Below are 21,189 nucleotides of genomic sequence, written 5' to 3' on the forward strand. Positions count from 1 at the left end.
ATATACAGCCTTGACATACTCCTTTCCCGATTTGGAACCAGTCCATCATTTCATGTCCGGTTCTAACTGTTGCTTCTTGACAACAGATTTCTCAGGAGGCAGGTCAGGAGGTCTGGTATTCCCATCTCTTTAGGAATTTTCCACAATTTGTTGTGTTCCACACAGTCAAAGGCTTTGGCATAATGAATAAAGCAGAAGTAGATGTTTTTCTGGAACTCTCTTCCTATTTCTATGATCCAATGGATGTTTGCAACTTGCTCTCTGGTTCCTCTGCCTTTTCTAAATCCAGTTTGAACATCTGGAAGTTCTCAATTCACATAATGTTGTGGCCTGGCTTGGAGGATTTTGAGCATTACTTTGCTAGCATGTGAGATGAATGCAATTGTGCAATAGTTTCAACACTCTTTGGCATTGCCTTTCTGTGGGATTGGAATGAAAACTGACCTTTTCCAGTCCTGTGGCCACTGCTGAGTTTTCCAAATCTGCTTCCACACTGAGTGCAGCACTTTCACAGCATCATCTTTCAGGATTTGAAATAGCTCAACTAGAATTCCATCACCTCCACTGGTTAAGGCCCACTTGACTTCACATTCCAGGATGTCTGGCTCTAGGTGGGTGATCAGACCATCGTGGTTATCTGTGTCATGAAGATCTTTCTTGTATAGTTCTTCTGTGTATTCTTGCCACCTCTTCTTAATATCTTCTACTTCTGTTAGGTCCATGCCATTTCTGTCCTTTATTGTGCCCATCTTTCCATGAAATGTCCCCTTGGTATCTCTAATTTTCTTGAAGAGATCTCTAGTGTTTCCCATTCTATTGTTTTCCTCTATTTCTTTGCATTGATCACTGAGGAAGGCTTTCTTATCTCTCTTTGCTATTCATTGGAACTCTGCATTCAGGTGGATATATCTTTTCTTTTCTCCTTTGCCTTTAGTTTCTCTTCTTAGCTATTTGTAAGGCCTCCTCTGACAACCATTTTGCCTTTTTGCATTTCCTTTTCCTGGGAATGGTGTTGATCACTGCCTCCTGTACAATGTCACGAACATCTGCCCATAGTTCTTTAGGCACTCTGTCTATCAGATCTAATCTCTTGGATCTATTTGTCAATTCCACTGTATAATAGTAAGGGATTTGATTTAGGTCATTCCTGAATGGTCAGTGGTTTTCCCCACTTTCTTCAAGTCTGAATTTTCCAATAAGGAGTTCATGATCTGAGCCACAGTCAGCTCTGTCTTGTTTTTGCTGACTGTATAAAGCTTCTCCGTCTTTGGCTGCAAAGAATATAATCAATCTGATTTTGGTATTGACCATCTGGTGATGTCCATGTGTAGAGTCTTCTCTTGTGTTGTTGGAAGAGGGTGTTTGCTATGACCAGTGTGTTCTCTTGGCAAAACTCTGTTAGCCTTTGCCCTGCTTCATTTTGTACTCCAAGGCCAAACTTACCTGTTACGCCAGGTATCTCTTAACTTCCTATTTTTGCATTCCAGTCCCCTATGATGAAAAGGACATCTTCTTTTGGTGTTGGTTCTAGAAGATCTTGTAGGTCATCATAGAACCGTTCAACTTCAGCTTCCTTGGCATTAGTGCTTGGGGCATAGACTTGGATTACTGTCTATGAAGTAATGGGAGGATCATAGAATTCCCGGTTTTAATAACAACAGTAATAATAACAAGGATAGGATGGTGGTGATGGTGATGCTAGGATGATGGTGACAGTAATGGTGGTGATGGTGGTGGTGGTGACAATGGGTGAGGTTGGTGATGGCGGTGATGGAGATAGGGGTGATGGTGGTGCTGACGGTGGGGATGATGGTAGCCATGGTGATGGTAGCCATGGTGATGGTAGCCATGGTGATGGTGATGAGGATGAGGGTGACTTTAATAATGGCAGCGTTGACTGAGCACTTGGCTAGGCAAAGTGCTGAATGTGTCATGTTCTCCGTCTCGTTCAATCCTCATCTTCTAGGGTGCATTCACTATCAACAGCCCCATTTTCTAGATGCCAAAATGAACACCCGGAGTCACACGGCCCTCGGGCACAAGCTGGGGCAGGATTCATGCCCCTCTGTCCCGTATCCAGAGCTCCCCCAGGTCTGTACTTCCCACCCCAGCACGTGTCAGTCCTCTAACTAGCTCCCTTACGAGCTGCCTGCTAATCTTGGTAGTGCTTTCGTGCCTTTCATTGTAGTCCCTGGCAAGCAGTGCTGCACATCTGCTAATTACATGTTTTATTGTCTCGTTTGCCATTAAATATTGTCTGCACCTACCATTAAGCAAATGCACCTCCTGCATGGATTTATCCTCTCCTGAACTCTGGCCTGCAGGAACCCTTCGGAGTTTGCAGTTGAGGGGCCAGCCAGGGTCCCAGCCTTAGAGCACACCTTTCTCTCTGAGTCCTCCGAGCTAGGTCATCAGCAGCACCAGCCCCCAGGCCAGTCACATGACACCATCCCACTCTCCTCACCCACCACCCCAGGCATCTTTAAACAGCAGACTGCTCATGGCACTCCCCTCTACAAAGCATCTTCAGGGTCTCCACGACATCGGCCACACTCCCGGCATCCAAGCCCTTTTCCCATGAGCTGACCCACCAGCATTTCCATCAGCATGGCTTCATCCTCTCAAGGCCAGCAGCTTGCCTGCTAGAATCTCTGCCCTTGATGCCTCTGGGGCCCAGGGCTGGGCCCGGACAGAAGCCCCCTGCCCCAGCACCCCAGGCTTCCGTCACTCTCCGTGGATCACCACTTAAACTGTCAGCCCTTCCTCCCCAGGACCCTCCTCATGACACGGCCCCCCAGAGTTTTCTGCTCTGCTCCCTGGAACTCACACATGGTAAAGAAATCACCTGCATCTTCAGAGCTTGGCCTCTTGGGTGACAGGCCTCCTCGGACGGGCCCTGCTCACCTTCCCCGCCAAGGTTCATCCCAAGCAGAATAGTCCTCTCCTCCCCTAACGACTGCTCGCCTCCTACTTGCCACCGTCACCTCACTGACAGGAGGTCCTAACACCCGGGGCCCGGGTTTGTCTCCATGGAGCCTCCTGCCATCATTTGGTGTACCTTTAGTGTCTAACTGGAGTCATCTCTGCCCCTCCTCTTGCAGGCAGCCTCTGTTGCCTTCTCTGAAACCTCAGCTACAGGATCCCACCTCTGCCCCGGCCTCCCAGCTGCCAGCCCATGGGCCCCGTCCCTCCTGCACACCAGAACTGGAGTCTGACGACACCTCCCGGCTCTTGACCCTTTGACTGTCTCTGATCCACCAGCCCTGGCTTGCTTCCTGGACCTCCCACGCCAGGACTGTGTCCACACACCTGCCGAACCTGACCTTGGCCACGGCTGGCCCTCTCCCTGGCCTCCCACTGCACCTGCTGGGGAACCCAAACCAGGCCCGGCCACTCGGTCTGCTCCATGCCCTTCCCAGCCCACCACCTGTCCCGGGGGAGTGCCCACAAGCTGGGCCACTGCCCACGGAGCCCTGAGCCCTCCCGACCCTCCTCCAGGCCCCTCTCTCTTGCCCACAGTGGTGATTTTAAGTTCCTACATGGTGTCCACATTGCGGAAACTTCCATCTGAGACTTACAGCCACTGACATAGCCCTTCCTCCCAGTGAGAATATGAGGTGAATAGACACGCACCCTCGGATGTCCCCGTCCATCCCCCGGACACAGCTCTGTAGCAGTAGGTCAGCGTGTCCTCCGCCTCCGGTCTCAGTCCCAGCCGTGGTTTGGCAACTCTCTTAATGTTTCCCTTAGGAAGGAAACTGCTAATCTGACGCGTGCTCCTTGCACAGTGTGGGAAGGAGAAATCCCACGCCTTGACCCCGCCCGCCTCACATCAGCCACATCGCGGGTTTCCTGTCATAAGGCTGAGAGCCAGCTGCGCTTCCACTTCTCTACTTGGTTTTCTCGAATGATGACCCCACAGCCCTGGGTTCGGGGGGTGTGGAGATGAGGCCTCCTTTGGGTTCTCTCTTCTGTGTCTACAGTTCAGAAAAACTAAAGGACCAAGTCGATGAAATGAGATCTCAGGAGGTACCCGCTCGTCTCTGTCCTTGGCCACTCCTATGCCTGTGCTCAGGCTGTCCAGGGAGCTTGGGTGCAGGAATGGCTTGAGATACGGGGAAGTTCACGCTTCCATGGACAGCACCATTTGCCAGCACCGTGGATGGGGCCAGTCTCCTTGGTACTGCCTGCAGGCTGCAGGGGTGAAAGCAGGCAGCACCCTATTCCGGGCACGTCCTCTCCATCCCTGCGCAGCTGGGGTTCTTGTCTTCAAAGCAGCAGTGCCTGGTGCTAAGGAGCCAGCGCCCCTGCCATCCGGTCCCCATCCACCGCCCCAGCCCCGAGTCCCACTCTCTGGGCCACAGACGTGCCTCCTCCTCAGGCCAGCAGCCCCGCCCTGCACAGCCCCCCCGACCCGGCCGGGAGACCCGGGCTCCCCTCCCACTGCCTCCTGGCCCCACCTCCTCAGGACACCTTATATTAGGGTCTGGCCCACAGCTCCCAGACCCCGTGCATCCCTCCCACCACCCCGGAGCCCCACAGGTCACGGCCCCACCCGGACTGGTTGGGTGGGTCTTGCTCAGCCTCCCGGCTCCCACAGGGAGCTCACAGCAGTCAGCAGGCTCCTGACCCCCGTGGTCAGCACACCTGGAGGACAGCCCACCGGGCAGGCATTTGAACTCAGTGAAGTGGGGGACTGGGAGTCTTTGCAAGCTGCCTTTATCTTTTTCATAACACATTTTTTTAAAATGACTAAGTCAATATTTGTTCAATGCAGAACACTTGGGAAACAAACAATGGAAGGAAAAATTACCCGTAATTGCACAGCGCAGAGATAAACACCGCTCGCTTCGGAGACGGCGTCTTCTCTCCTTCTGCCGCCTCCCTCGCTCCCCTCTCCTCGCACATGTATCAAAAACAGGATCTTCTGTGTGCCTGCTCACACACAGACACACGCGCACACTCACACGCACACACGGCTGCTCCATCCGCGACGCTCCCCGCCTCCCCGCGGCAGCTGCATGGCGGTTCTGTCCATCCGTTCCCCTTGGCCTCCGTCTCTCGGGCCACAGGCTGTGCTCTCCTCTCGTCCCTCCGCCTGCAGTCTTTGAACCACTCCTGCCTCTGCGGGCCCCTCTGCAGCCCGCCCTCCTCCCAGACGGAGCGACGTGGCCAGCACCCTCCAGCGGTTCCTGTTGCTCCACCATGAAGCCCAGGCCTGCCCTCCAGGCTTCCGGCCACCCCTGCAGCCCCTACCCTCCCACCCTCTCCGCACAGACCCTTGCTGTCTTGTGGGGCTCCTGCCAGCCCCCTCCCTCCACTGCCTTCGCTCAGCCCCCTGGTCCCCACTGTACTGTACCCCCACACTCCCACGGGGCAGCTCGGAAGTCTCCTGGAGGCAACAGGGCCTTCATGCCCACTGACCTTAGTGCTCTAGCCTGGACGCTCTGGTGACCCCTGACCTCAGGCTCCCCAGGTTTTGGCTCCTGATGGAGCACTCTCTGCATTTTCTGAGTGAAGGACGAAATCTGTGAATGAATGAATGAGTGAGTGAGTGAAATACCTGGAATCGGTCAGCATACTGTTGGGGGTCGTAGCAGGGGCCATCCCGATTCCCTCCAGAAACGCTAACGTCGTTTCTGTATCCACTACCTGCAGACATGCCAGGCAGGCCAACCCGCGCTTCCCACTGAGCAGAATCGCGTTTTCATGTCTGCGAGCTGTTGGGCAGGGTTTCGTGTGTCCCCACGGAAACGCGCGGGCTTTCAGTGATGGAGACCCTGTTATGTTTGCCTGCTGGCCATCCATACACCTTCACCCGTGACCTTCTGACTCACATTCCTGTCCGTCTCTGCTTGACGCCCTTCTTGTTGTTTGTTTATGATAATATCTTAGGTCATTAGCTCACTCATCCTTTGAATAAACAGGGGTTGTGAAATAGTCCCCCTGCTGCTGTTTGTTATTAATCGTGTTGAAGTTTTCGTTTGAGTAGTGACCACATAACACTTCATGCTTCTCCTAATGAATTTCACCCTGGTGCTCCAGTTAGACCCCAGCTCAGGAAGAGATGGGCCAGAACCAGGCAGGCCAGCTGAACAAAGAAACCACAGGCGGGATACATCTACCACGATCAGGCCAGCCTCTGGGAATTCTGTTTCATCTGTATCTTCACAATGTCTCCTAAACTGTGCAAACATGTTCCTTTCTAACTTTGATTTTGTTTTTCCCCTCCCCTTTGGAAAAGCCGAGAGGCGGGCGTTCCAATTCATGAAGCCTCCTACACGTGTTTTAAATTTCATTTTCAAGATACAATCCAAATCAGAACACACATTCATTCAAATGCACTTTCCTGCCCACTTCTTTCTCCAGCTTCCTGGGATTTTTAGTTCCGCCAATCCTGGAGACTTCTGGGATCAGTGAGTTCTCCAGGATATATGTATTCATTTACTATAACAGAGGCTTATGGACTGGGCAGCTTAAACAATGGAAATTCATTTCCTCACCAGTTCCGGAGGCCAGAAGTCTGAGATCCAGGGCTGGTTTCCTCCTGGGCGTCTCTCTTGGGCATCCACGCAGCTGTCCTGGCTTCCTGTCCTCATGTGACAATTGGGGTTTTCAGACAGAAGAATTATCCTTCCGGTTCATTACAAGCTTTCCGAGAACACTTTTACTATATGTAATTATAAACCTGAGAAGACACACATTTTTTGTCTTCTTTGACCAACCATGAGCTATTGGCTGAACTGCAACTCTCTGGTCTACACCAGACTCCAGGAGCCAGTGGGAGGAGGGGTGGGTTTGGAGCCAGGGCAGGATTCGGCATGTCACTTGGAGTGTCAGTCTGTAAAGTGAGGTGATGATGACCCAGGGGCGGGGGCTGTACTGTGGACAACTGGGGAGCTACTGGAATCCACTGGTTTAGGGCCACAGAGGAGCCCAGCAAAGGCTATGTCCTTCCCAAGTAAGAATATTTTCATTTTGATTTAAGACATGTATTCATTAAAAGCAAACAATGCTGCCAGGACTCAAGAGTAGAGAGAGAGTAGAGAAAGATGCTCACCTGGATCCCCAGAGGCAAGGACTGAAGTCAGCTTCCCGTGGATGCGCACTTGCCTGTCTGTGCCGCGGACCCTGGCAGAGCCCACCTCGTCCTCCTGGGGACACAGCTAGAGGACATGTCACCACCCCCTTGCGTGGCCAGTGGAATATGAGTGGCTGACATGTGCCTCCTGCAGACCCAGCCCTTCAAACCCTCCCCAGGAGCCCATTGCCTGTTACCAGGCATCCTCCGCCCTCTGGTTGAATGGCATGGACGAGGCAGCCCAGAGGAGTGGGGAGCCCCGAAATGGAAGGAGCCTGGGTCCACCGTGTGGCACCTGGTCCACTCAGCAGACACTGTGGCGATTCACATCAGGGAGAGATAGACCTTAGTGAGATCTGGGTGTCTTTGTTACAGCAGCTGACCTACCCTGACCAATATACTAGATGATATTTAAACAGAACTTTCTGTCCTGTAACTTTTCTATTTTAAAAACGCATATTCATATCATTTTATTTTGGCAAGACAGTTTGCACCATTTATAAAAAAAAAAAATGGCTCCAGAGTAGGTATGTCAGTGACAGGTACAGATGAGGCCTCTCACAGAGGCTGAAACGTAGGGTCTCATCTCACTGATTAACAGACAGAGCTGTCCAGAGTTCACTCTGCAATTCCAACATGTGAGCAAGGACCCAAGATTTGTCTTTCCAAATTGCCATCCTCAGATCTTCGGCCTTTGTCCTTGGCTCTTTTCCTTCTTTGTTAGATTCTAGGTCCTCATTTTTTCTTTCTTTTTTGTAATTTACTTTCTCATTTACCTGGAGTACATCCTCAAGTCACTGCTCTTGAGTCAGATGAAAGTTTGCTTGCATGTATGAACATGTCTCTTCCCACGCGTCCACTAGTTTGGCTGTGACTAGCGCTTCATCAGAATCCTAGGGGCTTGGCTATGTTTCTGAAAGGGGTGGCTGATCAGAGAGCAGGCAGGTTGTTTCACTTCTTTGCAGATGACGTGTTTCTCTCTCTGTAAATGTTGGGGATTTTTCTATCAATGGTGTTATGCAGGTTGATGGTAACCTGCCTCACTGTGGCTCTTTTTTGATTCATCCTGCTTGGTGCTGTGGGAGGCCCCTGGAGTGCTGAGGTTCTGTTTTCCTTGGAGCTCAGCAATTCCCTTACATTATTGATTTGTTCTCCCCTCCCCTCCACTTCCTCCGGTTTTCTTTCCGGCTGTCGGCCTCCTGGAGGCTTTCTTCTTTGTCCTTTATCCATTTGCTCATAATTCCAATCTCTCTTCTTGGCTCTTTACTTACTCTGCTTTCTCATCCTCTGTTGTTTTTCTAGGGGTGCAGTTATACTTTAGGCTCTGCTTGTTTGGATTTTCTGACCGTTCCCCTTTCAAAGCATGCTGATTTTTTATTTTGCAGTTATAGTATCCGCTCAAATGTTTCTGCTTATGTTAATTGGAATTCTTCTAGTGCACTTTTCACTTGATTTGCTCTGTTTCCTCTGGTCTTCGTTTTTTCGTGCGTCTATCTTCGTCTTTCTCTGGCTCTGCTCCCTGCCTGGCGGTGCCGTCTGCCTAGTCACGCGGTGAAGGGGCAAGTGAGGGTGCTGGGTGGGCCCCTCTGCTATTGGCTAACAGGACTTGCCTTTCTACTCACCCCTACCCCCAGATAATAACTCTGACGTTGGGCTTTGCGGGGAGTGGGAGGACTGTGGCAGCTGGCAGATTCTCTGTAGAGTGTGGAAGCCTGGACCCCCTCTTTCATTCTGGGGTTTGCTGACCCTGTGGGGCTCACCCCATGGCCTCAGTGATGAGCCATCGGTTTGTCCCTCTGCCTGTGCTTCTGCTCCCACGGGTGGGGAGGGCAAGGGTCTGCTAAGTGGGCTTGCCCCACTTATGACTCACCACAACCTCTGTTTTCAGCCTGGCTCCTCACCCCGGCCCACCCACACCTGCTGCCTCTGGGCCCCAGGCCCCTCCTCTGTCCCGGGGGAGGACTCTTAGTCACGTCTGCTGCCAGGATCCGGGCTCCAGGCCCCTCCTCTTTTATAGGTCCGCTCACACCCCTGCGAGTTCTGTCTCCTGGAATTTATTAAAATCTCTTAGTCATTGTTGTGAGGATTAAAATGCAATTATGTATGCAAAGCACATCATACAGTACCTGGCACATAAGGAGGACTGGATAAATGTTAGCAATTATTATCACAGTTGGTTAAGTGATTTCCCCAAGATGGTAAGACCTCTTCCTTCAAGGAGGCCACAGTTTAGACAGACAGAGGCTCAAGTATCACCAATAATAAGTCTCCCCAGCTCCCCCAGCACCAGCATCTTTGCATGTCAACTTGGCCCTTCCTTAGAGCTTCCTAGGAAGGCAGGGAGCACAGACGTCACCTTCCGTCCACCTCTGGATTGAGATATGACCTTGCCTTGAGAGCCGGGCCACAGGAAGAGCACTGTGCATGCTGCAGCACCCCTTCCGGTGAACACGTCACAGGGCAGATGGTCCCCAGGGCTCCAAGAAGCAAGTTCCTCCTCACGGAGACGGTAGTTCACAGCTGCCTCCAGGGAAACTTGAAGTCAAGATACAGAGCTCTTGAGGCAAGGTCATTCTCAAGGGCAGCTGCAGCTCTCTTAACCCCCAGGGTCCAGGAAGGAAGCGTGAAATGCAGTGGCCCTGAGTGACCAGACCAATGCTTCCTCATCGTCTAAGACAGAAGCATCTGGGCAGCTCATGTCACCGGGTTTTTATGTGCTCTCTTTCTGTTTTAAGCCAGCAGCAGAGTTTGCAAGAACAATCACCAAGGCATCAGCATAGCTGTGCCATGGAAGAGCTAAGAGTGTAAGGGGAAGAGCCAGGAAGGAAGAGAACTGGAGCTCCCTGTGCACCTACTGCACGTCAGGAAGGTCGCCCGCACTCAGACTCAACACACATCTTCTCACTCTCACTGCGACACATCAATATGTGCTTTGTAACAGAAGAAACTGACGTTCAAAGAATTGAAGGAATTTTCCCAAGGTCACACAGACTCAGCCTCGTCTCCCCATAGATTGTGTTCTGGTAACCATAAATCAGGGAGGAAAGGATAAGTATCAAAGCTATTTAAATAATACAAGTCACTTGGCCTTGGACTCTTTTATCTTTATTGGCTAAATGCCTAGAGTCAAACCTACTTTTCAGAGCCTTAGTGAAAATTCAATCGTCCACCAAACATGAGTGTGCCTGCCGTGCTTCAGTGCACACAGTAGGCGCTTAGTCAATGTTTGTGAATCTAGTCTCAATGAGGGAAGACTGAACACTTTTTGAAACTATTAAGTTTCAAATAGGATGGTTTTAACTAAAGAGAAGGGATCAGGAGTTGATAGAAATTTCTGAAATAGGTCTCATGGGGCAGTAGGGTTGGAGCAGGCTCTGTAAGCAGGAAAATACTATGTTTTCTCAAAGAAGAGGCTCTCGAACTGGAGCGGGTGGAGAAGACGGAGGACTTGCCCAAGAGCGGTCGCCTGCAGTGCCGTGCTGAGGCACGGCCCACAGGTCCTGGGGACCAGGAAGGGGCTCTGAGCGCACGACGGCAGGAGGGCACCTTCTGCTTGGATCATGCATGCTCTGGAGCTGCCTCACTCTCAGTGCCCCGCTGCTTATACCTCAGGCGATTTCCCAGTGATCCCAAATGATACAGTAAATTCATCTCGAACCACACGCTTTTGTATATAACATCCAGCACCTTGGGATAGAAATAGGTCCTGGGACTTCCCTAGCGGTCCAGCAATTAAGACTCTGCATTTCCACTTCAGCGAGCGGGGGTTTGATCCCTGGTGGGAGAACTAAGATTCCACCTGCTGTGTGAAGAAGGCTGAGCACTGAAGACCTGATGCTTTCTAATTGTGGTGCTTGAGAAGACTCTTGAGAGTCCCTTGGATAGCGAGGAAATCAAACCAGTCAATCCTAAAGGAATCAATCCTGAATATGCATTGGAAAGACTGGTGCTGAAGCGCCAATACTTTGGCCTCCAGATATGAAGAGTCGACTCATTGGAAAAGACCCTTATACTAGGAAAGATTGCGGGCAAGAGGAAAAGGGAGCAACAGAGGATGAGATGGTTGGATGGCATCACCAACTCAGTGGACATGAGTTTGATCAAACTCAGGAAGATAGTGCAGGACAGGGAAGTCTGGCATGCTGCAGTTCATGGGGTCACAAAGAACTGGGCATGACTGAGTGACTGAACGACGACAACAAAGGATTTGATGAAAGTTAACAGCGATGTCTGATAAAAAGTCTCGATAGACTAACTACACAGAAATAAAATTCCTCAACCTGACGAAGAATATGTGAACAACCTACAGCTAACATCATCTCCTAAAACTGGAAAAGGATGCCCACCCTGTGAAAGTCCTCGCCAGTGTAAGAAGGCAAAAAACAAGAAATAAGAAACAAGCATACAGACTGGGAAGGAAGAAATAAAAACGTCTTTATTTGCAAATGGCATAACTGTGAACAGAGAAAATCTAAAAGAATCTTAGTTTCTTTGGCAAAATCACAGAATACAAGGCCACTACACAAAAGTCAGTTGCATTTGACTATTACTACTATTACACACTAGTAGTGAATAAACTACTGTTGATTGTTATGAAAAATTGATTTTTTTACAAAGATGCCAAGTTAATTCAATGGAGGGAAGACTAGCCTTTTCAACAAATATTATGGAAACAATGACATATACATATGGAAAAAAATGAAGCTTCAGGCCATTAAAAAGTTACTTGAAATGGATCATAAACCTAAATGTAAAACCTAAAGCCACAAAGATTCCAGACAAAAATCATGGTAGAAAATATTTACTGCCTAGGGATAAGCAAAGATTTCTTAAGTAGGCTTTAGATAAGCACAAACTATGAAATGTTGATAAATTGGACTTCATCAAAACTAAAACCTTCTGCTCTTTGAAAGACATTGTTAGGAAAATAAAAAGCAAGATAGAGAATAAAAGAAAATATTCACAGTACACAGTATCTGACAAAGGCCTTATAATCAGGATATATAAAGCTTTTTTTTAGTTTAAGAAGAAGAGACCCAGTACAAATGGGCAAAAGATTTGGATAATACATTGCAAGGCAAGAAAGACACATGGCCAATGAACACGTGAAGAGATGCTCAGTGTTACTGGACATCAGGAAAGTGTATACTGAACCACAGTGGGGACTCCATGGCCATCAGGATGGTTAGATTTGAAGAGACTGACAATGTGAGGTGCTGGTGTGATGCTGAGCGAGTCAGACCCTGACACGTCACCGACGGGAGGAAACAGTGCTACAGCCACTCGGAAAACTGTTAGGCGATTTCGTAAAAGTTAAACACACACTGAAGCTTTTACCCACATGAAATGTATATTTAAAGGTTTTTTTTTCATCTTGGGTGCCAGGAATATTAAAAAGAGAGAGAGCAGATATATTTAACCACAATGTACTATGATTCACCAAACAGCCCAAACTTCCGTTTCACGGTGTTCATCTGTTGACGTTGATTTAAGTTATCGTTCATTTTATCATGTGGGAACATGTTATATGGTTAAAAATATAAGGATTTTGAACTAATGTTGATACAAGTAGTGTTGTCTTATCATATTGTTTTTCAAAGCACTGCCAGTTTAAAAGGAAAGCATTATGTTTACAAATGTGTTTTGAAATGTTGGCCAAAATTTTGGTGGTATCTTTGAAAAAGATGCTTGTCTCCAGCAGCCAAAAATAAAGTTAAATATACATTTATCAAACAATCCAGAAATTTCAGATATTTACCAAAAATAAATGAATACACCTATCATCTTCATCTACTCACATCTTCACATTCATGGCTTTACTCATGATGGGTAAATCTCATAATGGGCTTCCCTGGTGGCTCTGTTGGTAAAGAATCCGCCCGCAATGCAGGAGAGCCCAGTTTGATTTCTGGGTCGAGAAGATCTGCTGGAGAAGGGATAGGCTGCCCACTCCAGTATTTTTGGGCTTCCCTGGTGGCTCAGCTGGTAAAGAATCTGCCTGCAATGTAGGAGATGTAGGTTTGATCCCTGGGTTGGGGAGATCTGCTGAAGAAGGGAATGGCTACCCACTCCAGTATTCTGGTCTGGAGAATTCCATGGACTGTACAGTCCATGGGATCACAAAGAGTCACACACAACTGAGCGACTTTCACTTACTCATAATAGTCCAGACTGGAACCACCCAATTATCCATGAAGATGTGAATGGATAAGCACACAGCAAGGACGTTAATAGTCACCTGGGACTCGTCAAAACTGAAACATTCACTATGTCTGCATCTGCCCTGCTGCCCTGTAAACAGGTTCCTCAGTACCATCTTTCTAGACTCCACATATGTGCATTAATGTACGGTATTTGCTCTTTTCTTCCTGACTTACTTCACTCCATATAACAGGTTGTATGTTCATCCACCTCATTAGGGCTCATTCAAATGTGTTTTTTTGTTTGTTTTTTTTTTTATAGCTGGACACAGTGTGGGAAGGAGAGGGTGGGAAGAATTGATAGAGTGGCATGGAAACATATACATTACCGTATGTGAAATAAACAGCCAGTGGGAATTTGCTGTATGACACAGAGAGCTCAAATCAGGTGTTCTAGAGAGGTGGGATGGGGTGGGAGCTGGGAGTTGGAAGGGAGGTTCAAGAGCAGGAGGACATATGTATGCCTATGGCTAATTCATGTTGATGTATGGCAGAGACCAACACAATATGGTAAAGCAATTATCCTCCAATGAAAAATAAATTTAAAAAAATTTAAACTTCTGTGCTTCAAGGGACACTGTCAAGAAAGTGAAAAACTTAAAGAATGTGAGAAAAAATTTTCAAATCATATATTAGATGGGGTCTAGCATCAGAATTGGAGAAGGCAATGGCACCCCACTCCAGTACTCCTGCCTGGAAAATCCCATGGACGGAGGAGCCTGGTAGGCTGCAGTCCATAGGGTCGCTAAGAGTCGGAGACAACTGAGCGACTTCACTTTCACTTTCATGCATTGGAGAAGGAAATGGCAACCCACTCCGTGTTTTTGCCTAGAGAATCCCAGGGATGGGGGAGCCTGATAAGAGGCCGTCTATGGGGTCGCACAGAGTAGGACACGACTGAAGTGACTTAGCAGCAGCATCAGAATATATAAAGAACTCTTATAATTCAGTAATAAAAAGACAAACAACCCAACTTAAACACTGGACAAAGAATTTGAACTGCTATTTCTCTGAAAAATGATACACAAGTGTCTAATAGCACATGAGAAGATGCTCCATGTCATTAAACATCAGGGAAGCACAAGTTAAACTCGTGGTGAAATACCACCCCACACGCACCAGGATGGTTATGATCCACAAAATGGACAATGACAAACGTTGAGCGTGGAGACATTAGAACCTCGTACGTTGCTGGGAGGGATGGAAAATGATGCAGTCAGTTGGGAAAACAGTTTGGCAGCTCCTCAGAAAGTTAAACATAGAGTTATCATCAGTTTGACTCAACAGTTCTAATTCTGGGTATACACTCAAGAGAACCGAAAAAATGTGTTCATGCAAAAACTCACACACAGATGTTCATAGCAGCATTATTCATAAAAGTCAAAAGATGGAAAAACCCAAAGTCCAGCAACCGGGGGATGGATAAGCAAATGTGGTCTATGCATAGAAAGGAGTATTACTCGGCCATAAAGAGAAAGGAAATAATGACACAGGTTACAACACAATTGGACCTTGAAAACACTACGCTGAGTGAAATAAACCAGGACTGGAAGGCTGCATGTTGTATGATTTCATTTATTTAATATCTCCAGATTAGGCCAACCCATAAACAGGAAGAACATTAGTGATTTTCAGGGGATGGGGGGATGGGAGAATGGGGGAGGGTGACTGCAAATTTTCATCACTTCAGGATTGGTGAACGCTTTCTAAAATTAGTGCTGCTGGCTATACAATTCCATAAATACACTAGAAGCCACTGAATTGTACATTTTAAAAGAGTAAATTTTATGGTACGTGAATTATATCCCAACAAAGCTGTCATTAAAATGGAAAAAAGATAAACAGATAAGCAAATTATAGTATATTCATACTATGGAAATATAACAATAAAAATGGATAAATGACTGAAATATATAAATACGTGGATGAATCTCAAAAACGTGCTGAGCTTAAGAATCCAGACACAAAAGAGTGGGCACTTTAGAATTCCATTTATGTGAGTCCCTGAAAAACAAATCTAATCTACAGTGATGGAGAGCAGAGTGGTGGTTGCCTGGGGCTGGGGCTGGGGGTACCGACTGGAACAGAACACAGGGGAACTTTCTAGGCTGATGGAAATGTTCTTTATCATTAAGCGGTAGTGGCCACACAGGTGTATAAATCTGTCCAAATTCATCCAAAGGCATGTCTAAGATGGGTGTGTTTTGCTGTGTGTAGTCTATCCCTCAATACAACTGACTTTTGAAAAGGAATGAAGCTTCCTCAAATGTGAATAAATATACGCAGTTCGTTAACAATTAGCCTAAGAAGCATGCAAATGTGCATTTAAAATATTTATTACGAATAATAGTCCCTGTGGGTTCCGTCTGCGCTCTGGTTCCCCTAGGCTAAGGAAGTTGTGAAGTTCAGTTAGTGCCCAGCTCTGAGCTGGGCGCCAGGAGTAAAGGCTCAGAATAAGCAGTGTTCTGACGCTGCTGTGGCTGCGTTAGCGTCGTGCAGCCAGGTATGCGAACCATACAGACATGAATAGCTTGCATCACGTAGGACGCTGAGTGCCTGTGTGTACGGCGGGGACAGGCAGCCTCAGGGAGAAAATATCGGAGGACCAGACGTTTACACGATGACCTGAAAATAAATCAGGTCAGATGCTGAAGGGGGTGGTAAAAGAACTTGTCAGACCAGCTATAGGGGACTCGCTGGCTGGGCAATTTCTTCACTTCTTTATCTGCGCCCTCGTGTGTTAGTCAGGAAAGGCTAGAGGATGCTGCAGAAACAAATACACCTTCCTTCTATCACCTAACTGCCACTAGGGCTCTGGGCTTCCCCTTCACGGGGGGCGGGGAGGGCTCAGTCATCACGACAGATAGCTGTGCTGTGCCTGGCCTCCGTCACCTGGCACTGTACCTCCTGCAAGGGAGGATGGGAAATGTAGTCCACCCACAGCTCAAGCAGAGGAAATGGGGTGAAGACTGCATGGCCCTGGCTCTGCAAATCTATGGTCCTGGGTCACGTCCTTCTTCCTCTCCCCTGCGGTGGTTCCGTTGTGAATGTCTCCCTAAGCATTTCAATAGTGAGCCCTAGACAACCTGTCCCTGTTAGAACCACTCTCCGTGCTTCCCACGGGCTGTGGGAAGGCTGGCCGTGAGGGCTGATTGTAGTGGAGATAATTAGATGATGTGTGTGCTTTCAGATGGCCCGCTTTTGTGATCTGCAGCCCTCAGACTTACTGCCCACCAGGTAGCCGCCAGCAAGGCAGACTGGGAGTGGCAGAGGCTCTGGGCTTCGGAAGGGTGGCTTCCAGCCCTGCTTCTGTTTGTCCATCACCGCAGGCCCTATGTCAAATCGCCTCACCTTTCTGAGACCCAAGTTCACGTTCCTGTGCAGCAGCCATCAAACCCAGACTTGGGGATGGACGAGCCCTCTGTTCATCCCCTACCCGCAACTCTCCTTTTCTGATCTGAGGGGCTCCCCTTCCTGCCATCTTTATGGGATGTGATGAGAACAGAAGAGAGTATCGGGGGAGGACATTCTAACATCTCGAGGTCACTGCCTTTGTTATTATTGTTGCTGTTGCGGACATGACTCTGTGGGTGTCTTCCTGCAGGAAGCCCTCCCTCCTCTGGCCCCAGCACAGCTCTGCACTTCTCTCTGGCTCGCTTGGCTTGAACAGTGTCTTCCTCTCTTCCTCTTAATGAGGAAAGTATAAGTTTACGAGCTTGCAAATGGGCCCCGGGGCCATTTCTGGGGTGAGACCCAGCGACGTCTGTGCGGAGACAGGTGAGGATGGGTCTTTAACAGGGAAGATGGAGAGGAAAGCTGGCAGTCCTGAATGGGCAGCCGTCATCAGCACCGAGAAGCTATAAACTGGGATTGTCTTCAAGATTGAACTTTTCCCCTCTCTCCAGCAGCTATTAAATAACTCCAAGGAAATTACTCTGAAGGAAAAGTGTTCAGCTCGGCTTTTATTTAGAGCAAGCTGGCTCCTGGGAGCCTGTCATCATGTGAGGGTCTGCAGGAAGTGTCGGGAACACAGGCCCCAGCACCCCTCCTTCCATCGTCCCCACTGTCAGATCTGGCGAGATGCCTGACCTTTTAGGGCGCTCACCTCTCGTAGACTGAAGGTAATAGGAGGAGGACTAACATTTACTGTGTTCCCCATAAATGCTGAGCCATCTTACATACATTATCTTTTTTAATTATAAAAATAATTCACAATGTAGGTATTATACCCATTTTGCAGACATGAAAACCAAGATTCGGGGACTTGGTGTCACCGGGATTGCAAAAAGCCAGGATGAGAGCCCAAGGTCATAGTCGCTGTGACCTTGGTGCTACGACATACACTTAGAACAGGATATTTGTCTCCATGCAGAAAGCTTGTGAAGGGTAATTAGAGTTCAGTTCAATTTAACACATGTTAATAACACATTGCAAAGGAGATGAAGTGAGAGATGTTAAGCTCCTCCAAGGAACTTAACAGGGGATAGACATTCCTTGGTAAACAGCAGCAGCCTGTCAGATATGGATGGGCCAGAGAACCTGTAACAGGGACTTTGATTAAATGTGGTGGTTTGAACCCATGGGCTCAGAGAGCCCTGTTAAAATAACAGGAAAGGAAGTGAATAGACACAAAACCACAAGCACAAAGAGAATGTCAGGGACAAAACATCAGAATGTCAGCACAGTTGCCGAAGGCATAAAAAGAGACAGACGGGAGGTGATAGAATGAGCTCACTGGAGTCAGGTGAACACAGAAGTCTGCCTGTAACGAAAGTGATCCATTCCTCAGACGCCTAGATGGACAGCCTCCAGAACCATAGCCTCGGGTGTCCCTGAGGAGGCCGAGAGTGCAGGTGGGGTTGAGGAAAGGGAAGCTGGCTTTAAAGCCTTTGTGAAAAGGAGACACACATCCACGCTCCTTCTCCCTCCTAAGCATCAGGCAGCAGCACCACCTGTATCCAGCAGCAGACTTGGAATCGCCTTCTGGAACTGTTGCTCGAGATGGCTTCTTGACTAGACCATGGAAAAATATGGGACAATGTTTTACTGGGGTGGCTTATATTCATATATTGATCAGTGTGACCTCAGCTCCCCTTCCACACTCTAAGACTTCTGGAAGCCAGGCTCACGCTCCCCAAGCAGAAGAGAGGCATCTTCTCTAGGAGAACTAACTGGCCCAGGAGGAAAGACCCACAGACCCTGACAGTTGAGGCTCCAGGTTAAAAATGCAACGTGAAGGACAGGGAAGCCTAGAGTCCTGCCGTCCACAGGGTCACAAAGAGTCAGACATGACTTAGTGACTAAACAACAAAAATCCTCGAATGTTGACCAACTCCACTGAAAGGACAGAGAACAGGGATTACAGGCATGCAGGTATCGGAGCTAAGAGAGATACACCATTGCCACCTGTGACTGGAAGTCAGTAAACTTTATATAAACCTGAAAAATAAAGAAATAGCAGGATAAGCATGTAATTTAGAAATATGGAGGTAAGTGACAGAACAAACAGGTATAAATGAGGAGATGGGTTTCTTTGGGGAAATGGAAATGATTAAGATTTTGAGACCTAAAGAGCATGTTAAAAAGCAGAGGCATTACTTTGCTGACTAAGGTCTGTGTAGTTAAAGCTATGGTTTTTCCAGTAGTCATGTGTGGGTGTGAGAGTTGGACGACAAAGAAAGCTGAGGGCCGAAGAGTTGATGCTTTTGAGCTGTGGTGTTGGAGCAGGCTCTTGAGAGTCCCTTGGACGACAAGGAGATCCAACCAGTCCAGCCTAAAGGAGATCAGTCATGAATATTCACTGGAAGGACTGATGCTGGAGCTGAAACTCCAATACTTTGGCCACCTGATGTGAAGAACTCACTCAATGGAAAAGACCTTGATGTTGGGAAAGATTGAAGGCAGGAGGAGAAGGGAATGACAGAGGATGAATTTATTGGATGGTCTCACCAACTCGATAGACATGAGTTTGAGCAAGCTCTGGGAGTTGGTGATGAACAGGAGAGCGTGGTGTGCTGCAGCTGATGGGGTCACAAAGAGTTGGACACAACTGAGTGACTGAACTAAACTGAACTGAAGATTTTGAGGGAGGCCAATTAACTTCCAGTAATCATGTATGGATGTGAGAGTTGGACTGTGAAGAAAGCTGAGTGCTGAAGAATTGATGCTTTTGAACTGTGGTGTTGGAGAAGACTCTTGAGAGTCCCCTGGACTGCAAGGAGATCCAACCAGTCCATCCTAAAGGAGATCAGTCTTGGGTGTTCATTGGAAGGACTGATGCTGAAGCTGAAACTCTAATACTTTGGCCACCTCATGCGAAGAGTTAACTCATTGGAAAAGACCCTGATGCTGGGGGCATCAGGAGGAGAAGGGGACGACAGAGGATGAGATGGCTGGATGGCATCACAGACTCGATGGACGTGAGTTTGGGTAAACTCCGGGAGTTGGTGATGGACAGGGAGGCCTGGCGTGCTGCAATTCATGGGGTGGCAAAGAGTCGGACACGACTGAGTGACTGAACTGAACTGAACTGAATTAACTAGTATCTTCTTCCTCAGTAGATGGAGGATAAATCACCTTTATTACTAATAAAGGTTAAATTGGAGCAGGCCATTTGATGCGAAACGAAACATGGCTTCTGCTCACTTCTTTTTCACTATCTGTATCACTCGCCTGGACCACTGGTCTAGACTCTGGAACCACCTGTCAGAGGGTGTGTTTAACTCTACAAAGCAGGATCCTTCCCAGGTTACTGTGTCCCCCTGGCCCAAGAGAGGAAGTGTCACCACCAGGAAGGTGCTTCATCCCACCTTCTGGGAGGGAAGAATCTTATATTTTCTGGAAAAAAAAAAAGGACAAGAGGTGAGCAGCTGTCCCCTCTAGAAAGAGCTGAGAGCAGTCAGGATTAGAGCCAGTGGTTTATAAGTTTTATAAAACCATATGCATATATTATTTTGAAAAGAATAAAATTGAATGCTAGATACTGGTTTGGAAAATAGCATTTAAAAATGGAGGAAAATTTCAGTTGGTTCAGGCATAAGGAGGAGTTCCTCAAACCAAGATGTGGGGAAAGGTCTTTTCTCTGAAGAGCATGTGTCAGGATAGTGTGAAAGTACGGTTCTAGTAGCTACGGCTCCCCAGAGGGATGGTGTGAATGCACCATGTGGCTCCTGGGAGGCAGGGGAGAGACTCAAGATGGGGCTAGAGGAGTTGGAACCAGGTCAGGAAGGACTGTGTTTGCAGGACAAGCCACAGAGCTTGAATTCTAGTCACTCCATAATGTGAGTGTGTCTGGGTGTGTTTGTGTGTGTATGTGTGTGTGTGTGTGTGTGGTGGGCATGGGTACAAAGCATGGTCAGATCTGGATTCTAGAAAGTGTATTCTCCCATCATTACAGAGGGTCAGAGGTACACAGGCAGAAGACAGGAAGACAGGTGAGCAGGGTGTGTAATCCCCCAGGAAAAAAGAGGGTAATTTGTTCACAGCAGCTTGTCAATGGTCACAGCTGTTCACAGCATCCTCCAACTTCAGAATGTAGTTGGCCATCCTGAGCAGCATATGCTGAAGGCAGCTTGGTGCCAAGGAGTGGCTTTCTCCTCACAGTGCTGGCAGTCACAGGAAATGGCTTTGCACCTGGTCAGCACAGGCAGGGCAGTTCCAGACATAAGAAGACCCAGGTGTACTGGGCCTGGCAGCTCACTGTGGGTGTGGCAGGCAACTGACTGACTATTCTTACTGGAGGCTTTGTTTCTTTGGTCAGACTTTTGGGGACCACATGGGAACATTTATTCCTGGGAAAATTTCTCTGAAAAGAGTGTAAAGACTGGTCTAGGAATATCCAGAAAGGCATCACAGTCATTCAGTATTGGAGGATGCGTTTGGAGCAATGCTGGGGGAAGACGGAATGGA

Source organism: Bos indicus x Bos taurus, chromosome 14, assembly GCF_003369695.1.
Source record: "Bos indicus x Bos taurus breed Angus x Brahman F1 hybrid chromosome 14, Bos_hybrid_MaternalHap_v2.0, whole genome shotgun sequence".
Lineage (NCBI taxonomy): Eukaryota > Metazoa > Chordata > Mammalia > Artiodactyla > Bovidae > Bos > Bos indicus x Bos taurus.